This window comes from Balaenoptera physalus (genome assembly GCF_965194825.1).
Source record: "Balaenoptera physalus genome assembly, chromosome: 5".
Lineage (NCBI taxonomy): Eukaryota > Metazoa > Chordata > Mammalia > Artiodactyla > Balaenopteridae > Balaenoptera > Balaenoptera physalus.
The window spans coordinates 107,729,905-107,744,969 of NC_138884.1; the positions used below are offsets into that span (position 1 = coordinate 107,729,905).

Genomic DNA, 15,065 nt, shown 5'->3' on the forward strand with positions numbered 1-15,065 from the left:
TGAGGACACAGGGTGGGGGAAGGGTAAGCTGGGATGAAGTGAGAGAGTGGCATGGACATATATACACTACCAAATGTAAAATAGATAGCCAGTGGGAAGCATCCGCATAGCACTGGGAGATCAGCTCGGTGCTTTGTGACCACCTAGACGGGTGAGATAGGGAGGGTGGGAGGGAGACAGAAGAGGGAGGAGATATGGGGATATACGTATATGTATAGCTGATCCACTTTGTTATACAGCAGAAACTAACACACCATTGTAAAGCAATTATACTCCATTAAAGATGTTAAAAAAATAAAATAAAAAATAAATCTCTTTTGTCCCCAGGACATTTTGTAGATTTATTTGCTGATGTCAAGGACTGCAAGGGGCACTTGGAAAGGGCAGCATCTGTCATGTCACAGAAAATCCTGTGATATCTCCTTTTCCCAGGGCGGTGGGTGTCCCCTTGTCTTACGTTTGCATAATCAAGAGGAGGTGCTCAAGTGACACTTCACTGAAACAAGATCTTATCCAAGGAGACTTGCTGGGCTCACTAGATAGAGGAGCAACTGACAATATCTCTTGATAAAAAAATATTATATTTGGCTTCACTCTGCACTGATCCATCTGTTACTTTCTCATGTCCTGTGATGTCACAAATTGTACTGCATTTCCTTCAAATGCACCAAATGCTAAAGATACTTGGGAAACAGGCAGTTTGCTAGACTCAGTTTAGGAATGATCTCTCTACTGATTCCAGGTCACAGTTATCTTGTCTCTGCAGCCACAGGTCCCTATAGAGGAAACTATGCTTTGTCTCCTGATGCAGAATTCTCGGGAATCTGGTAGGGGATTTGGGTCCTTATATTGGTCAGATGATATTTGGGTATAGAGAGTGTCTAGGAGCATCTATACTCGCTTCCTGATTTCTGCCAAATTGGGAAGCCGTATTTCTTACATCCTTAGATGGACCAGGGTATACATAGAACTTTCTGGGACTTGCCTCTGTTTTAAATCACTGTTGACATTTTGGAAATGCATGGGAGGTTCCAAAAAACTGTCTAGCAAATAGATTTCTGGAGTAAAAGCCATCTGTAATTTGGCAGCTGCCTGTGTTTTTACAATGTGAGAGATGGAATTTGGAGCAGAGGGAAAAGGGACCCTTGTCATCATGAACATTTCTGCTCTCTTGGGCTTGGACTCTGAGGGGCTTTGACACACTTGAGGAGTTTCCTGGGGTAGTAGGGAAATTTGGACACTGCCATATGCTGTCTATCCAGAGCTAGACAGGGAAGCAATCCTGTAGGAATCTGGCCAACCTCATGAGGGTGGCCTGTAGGTCTTAAGTGTCATCATGTCTAGTTGCTATCTTTTAATAACTTATAATTCCTCCCCTTTTCTCTGAGACTTCAGTAAAATCTTGTATTGTTCCAATATGGTCTCATCTGTGCTGTGGGGAATTACAGAAAGGGCTAATATCCATGCTTGGGATGGAAGGGTAAGGAGAAGAAGAAGAATTTCTGGAGCCAGTATGGTGGTATCAGTAGAGATGCTAAATCCTCAAAAGCCAAGTGAATTCTGGGAATAATAGTTGGGGGAAAGGAGACATGAGTTTTGTCCCTTACCATATGAAGGTTCTCTCCCTTCACCACCAAACTGGGTTACTTTACCAAGGGATGCTGAGGTTTACTCATAAACTCTTGAAGATTTCGATCTATGCTCGAAACCTTCAGGGCTATGTCCTAATTCACATGTCCACTAACACTGGGGAAGGATCTATCACCAATATCAAGACTTCCTTCTTTCTTTATCTTCCCAGCACTTATCACTAGCATAGTGGTTGGGACATCATTTTGTCTTTCTCACTGGGTTCTCATTACTAAGGGAAATTCATGACACATTGTAAACACTCAGTAAATATGTGTTGAGTGATTGAAGAAACAAATCAACACATGAAGGAAAGTTTTTATTGGGTCATTGTTTGAGGGCAAAAACTTTTGCCTGAGCATCTGAAAAACACAGTCTCCTCTTGAATCAGCTGTGCTAATTCAGAGAGTCAGAAAGGCTGCTTCTGTGAAATTTAGGACGACCACCCTCAGCAGCAGGGGTCCCTAGGGCAAGTGGTTGGGATGGTAGCTTTTAGTGTAAGACTGAACTGCTGCTCTCAAATCTTAGATCTGCCACTTGCTAATTGGAAAATGAAGCAAGAGGCTTTTGGTTTTAGTTGATGTCTAATTTCAAGTTCAGATTTATCTGTCCATCTATCTACCCATCCATCTGACATTTATTAAATATGTGCCATGTGGCAAGTATGGTGAAAAGTACTAGAGAGTCAAAGATAATTAAGAAAAAATTCTTACCTTTTAACTGTTTACCATCTAGTGGGAGGTTGAAATCTCTATCCACATTTATCCAATCAGGTTTGTGGCAAGTCACAGAAGGGTTGTCTGAAATTGGAATTTGTCATTGTTATTCTATTCTATTTTATTTATTTTTTATTGAAGTCTAGTTGATTTACAATGTTTCAGGTGTACAGCAAAGTGATTTAGTTATATATATATGTGTGTATATATATATATATATATATATATATATATATATATATATATATATATATATATATTCTTTTTCAGATTATTTTCCATTACAGGTTATTACAAGATGTTGAATATAGTTCCCTGTGCTATCCACTAGGTCCTTGTTGTTAATCTATTTTACATATAGTAGTGTGTATCTTTTAATCCCAAATTCCTAATTTATCTCTCCCCCACCCTTTCCCTTTGGTAACCATAAGTTTGTTTTCTATGTCGGTGAGTCTATTCCTGTTTTGTAAATAAGTTCATTTGTATCATGTTTTTAGATTCCACATATAAGAGATAGCATATGGTATTTGTCTTTTTCTGTCTGACTTACTTCACTTAGTATGATAATCTCTAAGTCCATCCATGTTGCTGCAAATGGCATTATTTAATTCTTTTTTAATGGCTGAGTAATAGTCTAATATATATATATATTTATATACGACATCTTCTTTATCATTAATCTGTTGATGGACACTTAGTTTGCTTCCATGTCTTGACTATTGTGAATAATGTTGCTATAAACATTGGAGTGCATGTATCTTTTTGAACTAGAGTTTTCATCTTTTCTGGATATATGCCCAGGATTGGGATTGCTGGATCATATGGTAACTCTATTTTTAGTTTTTTAGGATCTCTGCTTATTAATTGTAGTATATATGGAAGGGTAGCTTTTAAATACGTGCTGGGCAATGGGAGGAGATGAACCGAATGAAAGACAGAAGATCTGGCTCCAGTCCTGTCTTAGCGACCACTGACAAGTTCCTCATCTTTTATGGATCTCTGTTTCCTGTTCTGTATCATGAAGTGGGCAGAGAAAGATGAACTCTAAAGCTTCTCCAAGCTCACTCTTGGATTTTCTCAGAAAATCTGTTCTCTAGCAGAGGAGTTACCATTGCTGGCCACTGGAGGTCAGTCCCTTAAAGGTAAGCTGGCTACATTCCATTCTCCTGCCATCAAAGTCAGCCTTGAATCAAAAGCAAAATTACTATTTTTTCCCCTTGTTTTGGGAAGGAAGAAACATTCCCAAAGAACCAGTTTTACTTTTGACATATTAGAGCCTCGGTCTTGACATCCTTAAACTCCCGTGCTAAACGCTGACTGCAGAGTTTACTAACAATCCAAGTGTGAGAGACGGAATGAACAGAAGATACAGCCCTACTTACTGAAGCATTTATGGTTTCTGTACAGACCTAAATGCAGTGATGTGTAACAGGACGAAAGAGAAATAGAAAATGACTCTTCTGTAGAGCAATTCCCTCTGCATAGCCACTGGCGGCCTTGCTCTTATCCATTCACTGAGAATTAAAGGGGAAATAGGTTTTCAGATCAGCTCTTCTGATAAGAAATAGGTTTTCAGCTCATAGAAGCATGGGGAAGGCATCATTTTTCTCCCTCTCCCTGAGTTCCTGCCACCTTGAAAAATAGGAACTTTGAGTCTCTTACTGGCTTGAAATTGCCAATCTCTATCTTTCAATGACCCTTTCCAATGGTGGGAGGGAGAAGTAATTTCTCTATCTGGTGAGATGGCAAGAGTCTAGAAACCACTGGTCTTTATGTCACTCTTGGGAGTGGCCTGTGTGTAAAGGGCCACTTGCAGGTCTGGCCAATCTGGGGTTCTATGAAATTGACTTAGGGTGAGGCAGACCTTGGTCCTTTCTGAGGACCAGAGAAGTTTCTGATCTGCAGGGCAAATGCTCCCCAGGGTCTGGACCTAGAGACAACCATTGGGAAGTTTTTTTCAGCCTCATATCCAAGTTGCATTCTCTGATTTTGTGCTACAGGTAGGAAAGCCAGTGTTTGGTTCCATTTTTGACTTACGGTATATTTCTCAATTGGCTTAGTGCTGTCTGAGGAGGGAAGCTGGATAACATGGAAGCATCTCTCAAATCCTGTCAATGGAGGTGGGTTCATATGGTCCCCTCATGCTTATTACTGCAATCTTGTTTGTGACCTGATTAGGGTGGGGTTTAAGCAAGAGTAGGGCGCAGGGTTGTCTTTGGGGACACAGGACTGGGGAAAGAAGACAAATATGGCCGTCCTCCACTGATCATCACTGTATACAGCTGAAATCAAACTGAAATGAATATCAAGGACAAATTGTAGAAAAGAAGTTATTAAAATATAACTTGAATAGTATGTAAGTGGAAGATATTTCTTAGGTTTCATCCAAGTCATGGTAGTGGTGCCAAAAGAGTTGGTATTAAAAACCAGGCCTTGGGCTTCCCTGGTGGCACAGTGGTTAAGAATCCACCTGTCAATGCAGGGGACACAGTTTCGAGCTCTGGTCCGGGAAGATACCACATGCTGCGGAGCAACTAAGTCCGTGCGCTACAACTACTGAGCCTGTGCTCTAGAGTCCACGAGCCACAACTACTGAAGCCCACGTGCCTATAGCCCGTACTCTCATTCCACTGCAATGAGAAGCCTGCGCACCAAAACGAAGAGTAGCCCCCGCTCGCCGCAACTAGAGAAAAGCCCACGTGCAGCAGCGAAGACCCAATGCAGCCAAAAAAAAAAAAAAAAAAAAGCCAGGCCTTGTCTGGTACCAGCTGGTGGTCCTTTGTCCTGTTTAATGCTCCGTTTTACCCTTCTCTAATCATATTAACTCTTTCATTGGCATAAGGAGGCAAACAAATAAGGATCCACAACAATGGCCCCAATAATAACCATTACATTCATTTATATAGAACTTTTTTATAATTCATTCATTTGCTCATTTATCCCTTAAATATGTCTTGAGCATCTATTATGTGCCAGGCACTGTTTCCCCTCCCTCATAAAGCTGACATTGATTTGAGAGTTGACAGAGTGCTACAGGTGATGTCAGCGCCTCTCCTCTACTTCTTAGACATTAACCAGTTCAGGGTGCACTGGAAGATATCCATCTGTCTTATCTTCCTCTCTGTGCCTGAGGCCTTTTTCCAGAACCTTGGAAAGCCACTGTGCTGGAACACCAGTGGATGCCCCAAGTGCTGGGAAAATAACAGCCCCAGGAGTAGTCCTCCACCAAGGACTATTGGGAGTTGGTCTTTAAATAGTTCAGCTTCCACACTTTTGGGGTGAGCTCATTCTGGAGGGGGTGTTTTCTCCCATTTCCCTTAACTTCCCTCTGGGATAGGCTTCAGTCAGCTACTGTGGTAGTTGCTTAGTAACAGATGCTTGTGAGTTGTCTTCCTTTCCTTCGATCGCTCCCTCACTACTTTATTGGTGTTTCCAGCACCTCCCAAATAAACTACTTACAATCAGGTCCCTGCCTCAGGGTCTGCTTTTGGGAGAAACCAGCTAAAACGTCACTTTTGACATACATGGTCATCTTTGGTCCTTGAAAAGACCCTATGAAGTTATGAACATCATGGTGCCTGCCCTTCAGACCCTTTTGAAAAGAAAGAGAAAACAAACAAACAAACAAAACAACAACCCACTAACTTCTTCTGCTGATGGGCTTTGCCCAGGCAACCATGTTTTATACAGGTACTTAGAGTCCTAGCTGATTGGACAAATGGAGGGCTCTGACTCAGCCTGCAGCCAGTCCCCAGACTGGCCCCTTGGCAAACAGGGGCCGGCTAAGACATGCGACCCTCCCTCTGGGGCATCCGAACTGGGAAATGGGAAGAGAATCAGGCAGAGATTGAGCAAATGGAGCTGAAGCAAAAAAGATTTCTTGACCTTGCGCTGGACCACGAGAGGCTAGGAGAGGTGGAAATGATGAGAAAACAGAATCCATGAAGTAGAAAAGATACACAGAGCTGAGGAAGCCAGGGGGTAGTACGAGAAGCCCATGGGTGCAGAAGGAAACAGACATGAAGAGGAGTGGAATCAAGGTCAACGTTGAGGGCAGGAATCAGGACCTGCCTCGTCCTCCACTGAGGTCCTTGAGGACAGTTCCTACAAGGTCTGGTCAAAGCAGGACTCCATGACCATTTCTCCTGCTCTGAATTAAAAAAAAAAAATCTACTTCAGAAGGCAGTCATGTTTTGATTTTAACTGAGGTGCGAAACTAGGTATGATCTTGCCTTTTAGGGTTGAATTTGGAACAAAAAGTATTCCAAACTTTCATTGGAGCTGGCTCATTTAATTCAAGGAAGATAAATAGATTTCTTCTCAAGGGTGTAAGTCTTGTCAATGGATGGTGGCTCCCTGGAGACTTTGCTGAGAAGAATTCTGAGGCTGCACCTGGGTACAGTGGGGAGGAATGCTGGGATCGATTGGCAATGTCTGCTGTGAATTCAGAGAAAGGAATGCAGCCGCTTATTTTCCACTACAGATATAATATGGAAACAGAATTACAGGATTTAGGTGACTTGTCCAAAAGTCACGCAAAGCTGGTTACTGGAATTGCCAGGACTAGATCTTCTGTATTCTGACTTTCCATCCAGCTTTTCTTATGTCTTTCTGATTTCTCAATTTTTTAAGTTAAATTAAATTTAATTTTTTATACAGCAGGTTCTTATTAGTTATCTATTTTATACATATTAGTGTATTTATGTCAATCCCAATCTCCCAATTCATTCCTCCACTCTCCTGCCCCAGCTTTCCCCCCTAGGTGTGCATATGTTGGTTCTCTACATCTGTGTCTCTATTTCTGCCTTGCAAACTGGTTGATCTGTACCATTTTTCTAGATTCTACATATATGCGTTAATATACGATATTTGTTTTTCTCTTTCTGACTTATTTTACTCTGTATGACAGTTTCTAAGTCCAACCACGTCTCTACAAATGACCCAATTACAGTCCTTTTTATGGCTGAGTAATATTACATTGTATATCTGTACCACATCTTCTTTATCCATTCATCTGTCGATGGGCATTTAGTTTGCTTCCATGACCTGGCTATTGTAAATAGTGCTGCAATGAACATTGGGGTGCATGTGTCTTTTTGAATTATGGTTTTCTCTGGGTATATGCCCAGTAGTGGGATTGCTGGGTCATATGGTAGTTCTATTTTTAGTTTTTTAAGGAACCTCCATACTGTTCTCCATAGCGGCTGTATCAATTTACATTCCCACCAACAGTGTAAGAGGGTTCCCTTTTCTCCACACTCCCTGCAGCATTTGTTGTTTGTAGATTTTCTGATGATGACCATTCTAACAGGTGTGAGGTAATAACTCATTGTAGCTTTGATTTGCATTTCTCTACTAATTAGTGATGTTGAGCAGCTTTTCATATGCCACTTGGCCATCTGCATGTCTTCTTTGGAGAAATGTCTATTGAAGCCTTTTGCCCATTTTTTGATTGGGTTGCTTGTTTTTTTAATATTGAGCTGTATGAGCTGTCTATATATTTTGGAGATTAATCCTTTGTCCATTGATTCGTTTGCAAATATTTTCTCCATTCTTAGGGTTGTCTTTTTGTCTTATTTATAGTTTCCTTTGCTATGCAAAAGCTTTTAAGTTTCAGTAGGTTCCATTTGTTTATTTTTGTTTTTATTTCCATTGCTCTAGGAGGTGGGTCAAAAAACATCTTGCTGTGATTTATGTCAAAGAGTGTTCTTCCTATGGTTTTCTCTAAGAGTTTTATAGGGTCTGGTGTTACACTTCGGTCTTTAATCCATTTGGGGTTTATTTTTGTGTATGGTGTTAGGGAGTGTTCTAATTTCACTCTTTTACATGTAACTGACCAGTTTTCCTAGCACCACTTATTGAAGAGGCTGTCTTTTCTCCATTGTATATCTTTGCCTCCTTTGTCATAGATTAGTTGACCATAGGTGCGTGGGTTTATCTCTGGGCTTTCTATCCTGCTCCATTGATCTATATTTTTGTTTTTGTGCCAGTACTGTATTCCCTTGATTACTGTAGCTTTGTAGTATAGTCTGAAGTCAGGGAGTCTGATTCCTCCAGCTCAGTTTTTTCCCTCAAGATTGCTTTGGCTATTTGGGGTCTTTTGTGTCTCCATACAAATTTTAAGGTTTTTTTCTTCTAGTTCTATAAAAAATGCCATTGGTAATTTGATAGGGATTGCATTGAATCTGTAGATTGCTTTGGGTAGTACAGTCATTTTCACAATTTTGATTCTTCCAATCCAAGAACATGGTATATCTCTCCATCTGTTTGTGTCATCTTTGATTTCTTTCATCAGTGTCTTATAGTTTTCTGAGTATAGGTCTTTTACCTCCTTAGGTAGGTTTATCTAGGTATTTTATTCTTTTTGTTGCAGTGGTGAATGGGATTGTTTCCTTAATTTCTTTCTGATTTTTCATTGTTAGTGAATAGGAATGCAAGAGATTTCTGTGCATTAATTTTGTATCCTACAACTTTACCAAGTTCATTGATTAGCTCTAGTAGTTTTCTGGTGGCAACTTTAGGATTCTCTACGTAGAGTATCATGTCATCTGCAAACAGTGACAATTTTACTGCTTCTTTTCCAATTTGGATTCCTTTTATTTCTTTTTCTTCTCTGATTGCTGTGGCTAAGATTTCCAAAACTATGTTGAATAATATTGGTTAGAGTGGACAGCCTTGTCTTGTTCCTGATCTTAGTGGAAATGTTTTCAGTTTTTCACCATTGTGAATGATGTTTGCTGTGGGTTTGTCATATATGGTCTTTATTATGTTGAGGTAGGTTCCCTCTATGCCCACCATCTGGAGAGGTTTTATCATAAATGGGTGTGAATTTTGTCAAAAGCTTTTTCTGCATCTATTGAGATGATCATATGGTTTTTATTCTTCAGTTTGTTAATATGGTGTATCACATTGATTGATTTGTGTATATTGAAGAATCCTTGCATCCCTGGGACAAACCCCACTTGATCATGGTATATGATCCTTTTCATGTGTTGTTGGATTCTGTTTGCTAGTATTTTGATGAGGATTTTTGCATCTATGTTCATCAGTGATATTGGCCTGTAGTTTTCTTTTTCTGTGGCGTCTTTGTCTGGTTTTGGTATCAGGGTGATGGTGGCCTCATAGAATGAGTTTGGGAGTGTTCCTTCCTCTGCAATTTTTTGGAAGAGTTTGAGAAGGATGGGTGTTAGCTCTTCTTTAAATGTTTGATAGAATTCACCTGTGAAGCCATCTGGTCCTGGACTTTTGTTTGTTGGAAGATTTTTAATCACAGTTTCAATTTCATTACTTGTGATTGGCCTGTTCATATTTTCTGTTTCTTCCTGGTTCAGTCTTGGAATGTTATACCTTTCTAAGAATTTTTCCATTTCTTCCAGGTTGTCCATTTTATTAGCATAGAGTTGCTTGTAGTAGTCTCTTAGGATGTTTTGTATTTCTGCAGTTTCTGTTGTAACTTCTCCTTTTTCATTTTTAATTTTATTGATTTGAGTCCTCTCCCTCTTTTTCTTGATAACTCTAGCTAAAGGTTTATCAAGTTTTTTTATCTTCTCAATGAACCAGTTTTTAGTTTTATTGATCTTTGCTATTGTTTTCTTTGTTTCTATTTCATTTATTTCTGCTCTGATCTTTATGATTTCTTTCCTTCTGCTAACTTTGGGTTTTGTTTGTTCTTCTTTCTCTAGTTCCTTTAGGTGTAAGGTTAGATTGTTTATTTGAGATTTTTCTTGTTTCTTGAGGCACGATTGTATTTCTATACACTTCCCTCTTAGAACTGCTTTTGCTGCATACCATAGGTTTTGCATCATTGTGTTTTTGTTGTCATTTCTCTCTAGGTATTCTTTGATTTCCTCTTTGATTTCTTCAGTGATCTCTTGGTTATTTAGTAATGTATTGTTTAGCCTCCATGTGTTTATGTTTTTTTACATTTTTTTCCCTGTAATTTATTTCTAATCCCATAGCGTTGTGGTCGGAAAAGATGCTTGATATGATTTCAATTTTCTTAAATTTACCGAGGCTTGATTTGTGATCCAAGATGTGCTCTATCCTGGAGAATGTTCCATGTGCACTTGAGAAGAAAGTGTAATCTGCTGTTTTCGGATGGAATGTCCTATAAATATCAATTAAATCTATCTGGTCTATTGTGTCATTTAAAGCTTGTGTTTCCTTGCAAGATTGGGATTGACATATATACACTAATATGTATAAAATAGGTAACTAATAAGAACTTGCTGTATAAAAAATAAATTAAATTAAATTTTTAAAAAAGTTTGTGTGTCCTTATTAATTTTCTGCCTGGATGATCTGTCTATTGGTGCAAGTGAGGTGTTAAACTCCCCCAGTATTATTGTGTTACTGTCGATTTCCTCTTTTAAATGTTATCATTTGCCTTATGTATTGAGGTGCTCCTATGTTGGGTGCATATATAATTAAAATTATTATATATTCTTCTTGGATTGATCCCTTGATCAGTATGTAGTGTCCTTCCTTCTCCCTGTAACATTCTTTATTTTAAAGTCTATTTTATCTGACATGAGTATTGCTACTCCAGCTTTCTTTTGATTTCCATTTGCATGGAATATCTTTTTCCATCCCTTCACTTTCAGTCTGTATGTGTCCCTAGGTCTGAAGTGGGTCTCTTGTAGACAGCATATACATGGGTCTTGTCTTTGTATCCATTCAGCGATACAAACCTGTGTCTTTTGGTTGGCGCATTTAATCCCTTCACATTTAAGGTAATTATTGATATGTACGTTCCTATTACCATTTTCTTAATTGTTTTGGGTTTGTTTTTGAAGGTCCTTTTCTTCTCTTGTGTTTCCTGCCTAGAGAAGTTCCTTTAACATTTGTTGTAGAGCTGGTTTGGTGGTGCTGAATTCTCTTAGCCTTTGCTTGTCTGTAAAGCTTTTGATTTTTCTGTCGAATCTGAGTGAGATCCTTGTCATGTAGAGTAATCTTGGTTGTAGGTTCTTCCCTGTCATCACTTTAAATATGTCATGCCACTCCCTTCTGGCTTGTAGAGTTTCTGCTGAGAAATCAGCTGTTAACCTTTTAGGAGTTCCCTTGTATGTTATTTGTCATTTTTCCCTTGTTACTTTTAATAATTTTTCTCTGTCTTTAATTTTTGTCAATTTGATTACTATGTGTCTCAGTGTGTTTCTCCTTGGGTTTATCCTGCCTTGGACTCTCTGCACTTTCTGGACTTGGGTGGCTGTTTCCTTTCCCATGTCAGGGAAGTTTTTGACTATAATCTTTTCAAATATTTTCTCAGGTCCTTTCTCTCTCTCCTCCTTCTGAGACCCCTATAATGTGAATGTTGGTGCATTTAATGTTGTCCCAGAAGTCTCCTAGTCTGTCTTCATTTCTTTTCATTCTTCTTCTTTATTCTGTTCCATGGCAGTGAATTCCACCCTTCTGTCTTCCAGGTCATTTCACTGCTCTTCGGCCTCAGATATTCTGCTATTGATTCCTTGTAGTTTATTTTTCATTTCAGTTATTGTATTGTTCATCTCTATTTTTTTGTTCTTTAATTATTCTTGGTGATTTTTCTTTAATTCTTCTCAGTCTTTGTTAAACATTTCTTGCATCTTCTTGATCTTTGCCTCCATTCTTTTTCTGAGGTCCTGGATCATCTTCACTATCATTATTCTGAATTCTTTTTCTGGAAGGTTGCCTATGTCCACTTCATTTAGTTGTTGTTCTGGGGTTTTATCTTGTTCTTTCATCTGGTACATATCTCTCTGCCTTTTCATTTTGTCTATCTGTGAATGTTGTTTTCATTCCACAGGCTGTAGGATTGTAGTTCTTCTTGCTTCTGCTATCTGCCCTCTGGTGGATGAAGCTATCTAAGAGGCTTGTGCAAGCTTCCTGATGGGAGGAACTGGTGGTGGGTAGAGCTTGGTGTTGCTCTGGTGGACAGAACTCTTTAAAACTTTAATCTGCTTGTCTGCTGATGGGGGGGGGGCTGGGTTCCCTCCCTGTTGGTTGGTTGGCCTGAGGCGACCCAGCACTGGAGCCTTCCTGGATCTTTGGTGTGGCTAATGGTGGACTCTGGGAGGGCTCACGCCAAGGAGTACTTCCCAGAACTTCTGCTGACAGTGTCTTTGTCCCCGTGGTGAGCCACAGCCACCCTCTGCCTCTGCAGGAGACCCTCCAACACTAGCAAGTAGGTCTGTTTCAGTCTCCTATGGTGTCACTGCTCCTTCCCCCTGGGTCCTGATGTGCACACTACTTTGTGTGTGCCCTCCAAGAGTAAAGTCTCTGTTTCCCCCAGTGCTGTTGAAGTCCTGCAATCAAATCCCGCTAGCCTTCAAAGTCTGATTCTCTGGGAATTCCTGCTCTTATTGCCAGACCGCCAGGTTGGGAAGCCTGAGGTGGGTCTCAGAACCTTCACTCCAGTGGGTGGACTTCTGTGGTATAATTTTGCTCCACTTTGTGAGTCACCCACCCAGCAGTTATTGGATTTGTTTTTATTGTGATTGTGCCTCTCCTATCTTCTCCTTGTGACTTCTCCTTTGTCTTTGGATGCGGGGAATTATTTTGGTGAGTTCCAGTGTCTTCCTGTCGATGGTTGTTCAGCAGTTAGTTGTGATTTCAGTGGTCTCGTAAGGAGTGAGCACACGTCTTTCTACTCTGCCATCTTGAACCAATCCTCTCTTTCTGATTTCTGATTCAGTTAAATTTGGCTCTTTGTCACTGTTTTTGGAAGCTAAGGATCCCTTCTCATAAGAAAAGCTGCTTCTTATAGGAGAAATTAAGGCATAGCTCTTCTGAAGGTCACATGGAATCATATCATGCCTTTGCAGGAGAATTCTAGGGGGTGTAGAGTTACCAGATTTAACACTTAAAAATACAAGGCACCTGGTTAAATGTTTGGGACATCCTTATACTAAATAATTATTTGTTGTGCTATGTGAAATTCAATTTGATTTGACATCCTGAATTTAATCTGAATTTTGTGCCTAGGAGGAGTCAAGTGGATAAGAACGTCTCGTGTGTATGCCTATCTTTATATATTGACGTATGTGTATCCTGGGCTCTGACGATCTCGCCTACCAACCATCTGATTATTTTTTTGCCAATTATCTGACCACTGGAACACTTCAGGCAGCTGTACTTTAATTTTAGTTCTGAATACAGTTGGTTCTCAGTATCCACATGGGGTTGTTTCTAGGTCCTCCGCAGATACCAAAATCCCTGGATGCTCCAGTACCTTCCAGTCAGCTTGCGGTATCCTCAGAAGCAGAATGGGGATACCGAGGGGGTGACTGCACAGTAAGACCTGGGTGTTTTCTGTAGAAAATCCCTGCAACTCCCTGTCATTGTTTCAGAGTAATTTCAATAATAACAGGGACACACGGCAGTGCAAAGAATGTTATCTGAAGTTGTGGTAGGGAGAGATTATAGAGACAGCTTTTTCCTATTATTTCAGCCAAGGCAGCATCTCACAAGCAATCTTGTAAAAGATAGCACCGTAATTTAAGAGCATCTCTGCAACCTCTTAGAATTTGATTTTTCTACTTTCAGTGTTTTCAGATCATTTCTTGGAATTCTGACCAGGTTGAGCAAGGCTTTGCTTCAATAAATCCTGCCACCTCCGTGATGGCACTGGAGCAAAGCCACAATTCAGTCTTCTTCATATGGCTGCTCATAAACGTCTTTGCTATCCAAGAAATGCATCGGTTCTAAATGACTTCATACTGTGGTTAACCCATTGAGTTTATGGTTCCTGACTCAACAAAAACTCAATAAAATGATGTCAATTCGAGTCTCATGTCCTTCCCTGTTCATGTTAGGGTGGGATAAGTTAAAATATATATAAACTAGGGTTATTTTGTTTTATTCTTGCTTTGAAGAATCCTCTGGAATATACATGCAAATGTGCCACCAGGAAACTTCAAGAATGATGTTGGTGCATACTTCAACCTACAGTGTTGAGATTGTTTTCTTCTCTTAGACTTTTTTTTTTTCTGTAATCCTTTGGGAGTGTAATAATGTACAACTACCCTGATTATCCAAGAGCTTATATAAAAATGTTTTATGTAAAATATGTTTATTATAAAAATTGAAATTCAAGATGTAGAAACTTAAAAGCCTCTATCAATAACTAATTTTTATCCAGACTTTTTCTATACACACATGCAAAGATATTTTTAAAATGAGATAATCACTGAGAATGTTTTTAGTAATCTACTTTGTTTTCTTAATATTTCATAAATGTCTTATTGTGCCAATGCATTTCCATCCTCATCACTTTTAATGACACTGTATATATTCTATTGGATGAATGTATCACAGCTCATTTAAACATTATTCTATTAACAGACACTTAGGCTATTTCCCAGTTTTCTATATTATGAACCTTGCTGCAAAGATCTTTCTTGTAATTAAATCTTTGCACATTATTAATTATTTTCTTGGAATACATTCTTAGAAGTTGGAGACTGTGATTTTTGTATCCTAGACAAAACAAAAAAGAAATATGTTGGCTATAGTGAGAGGGATTTGGGTGAGGGTAGAGTTTCTGGCTGCTTCTCATGTGCTTTCAGGACAGGGTACAGTTCAACTAGGGGTTCTCAGAAGGGAGCAAATATCTTACCTGAAATGGTGAACAGCCATGTGGTTATGTCTGTAAAAAAAAAAAAAAAAAAAAAAAAAGTCATTTGGAAAATGGTTGTTGGCAAACAGGTACATTGTGGGGACTGAGTAGATTCTGCCACCATG

At 39.4% G+C, this 15,065-nt stretch overlaps 1 protein-coding gene across 4 annotated transcripts in view; it reads right to left on the minus strand.

The window, feature by feature from the left end:
- The window catches only part of CC2D2A (coiled-coil and C2 domain containing 2A), a 275,853-nt gene that overhangs the window by 161,493 nt on the left and 99,295 nt on the right, over nt 1-15,065 (minus strand). For all 4 annotated transcript variants that reach the window (XM_082461969.1, XM_082461973.1, XM_082461970.1 and 1 more), the window contains exons 2-3: nt 14,941-14,970; nt 2,343-2,429 (exon numbers count right to left, since the gene is read on the minus strand). The gene's annotated coding sequence lies outside the window, so the exon portion shown is untranslated. The remainder of the gene's footprint in view (nt 1-2,342; nt 2,430-14,940; nt 14,971-15,065) is intronic.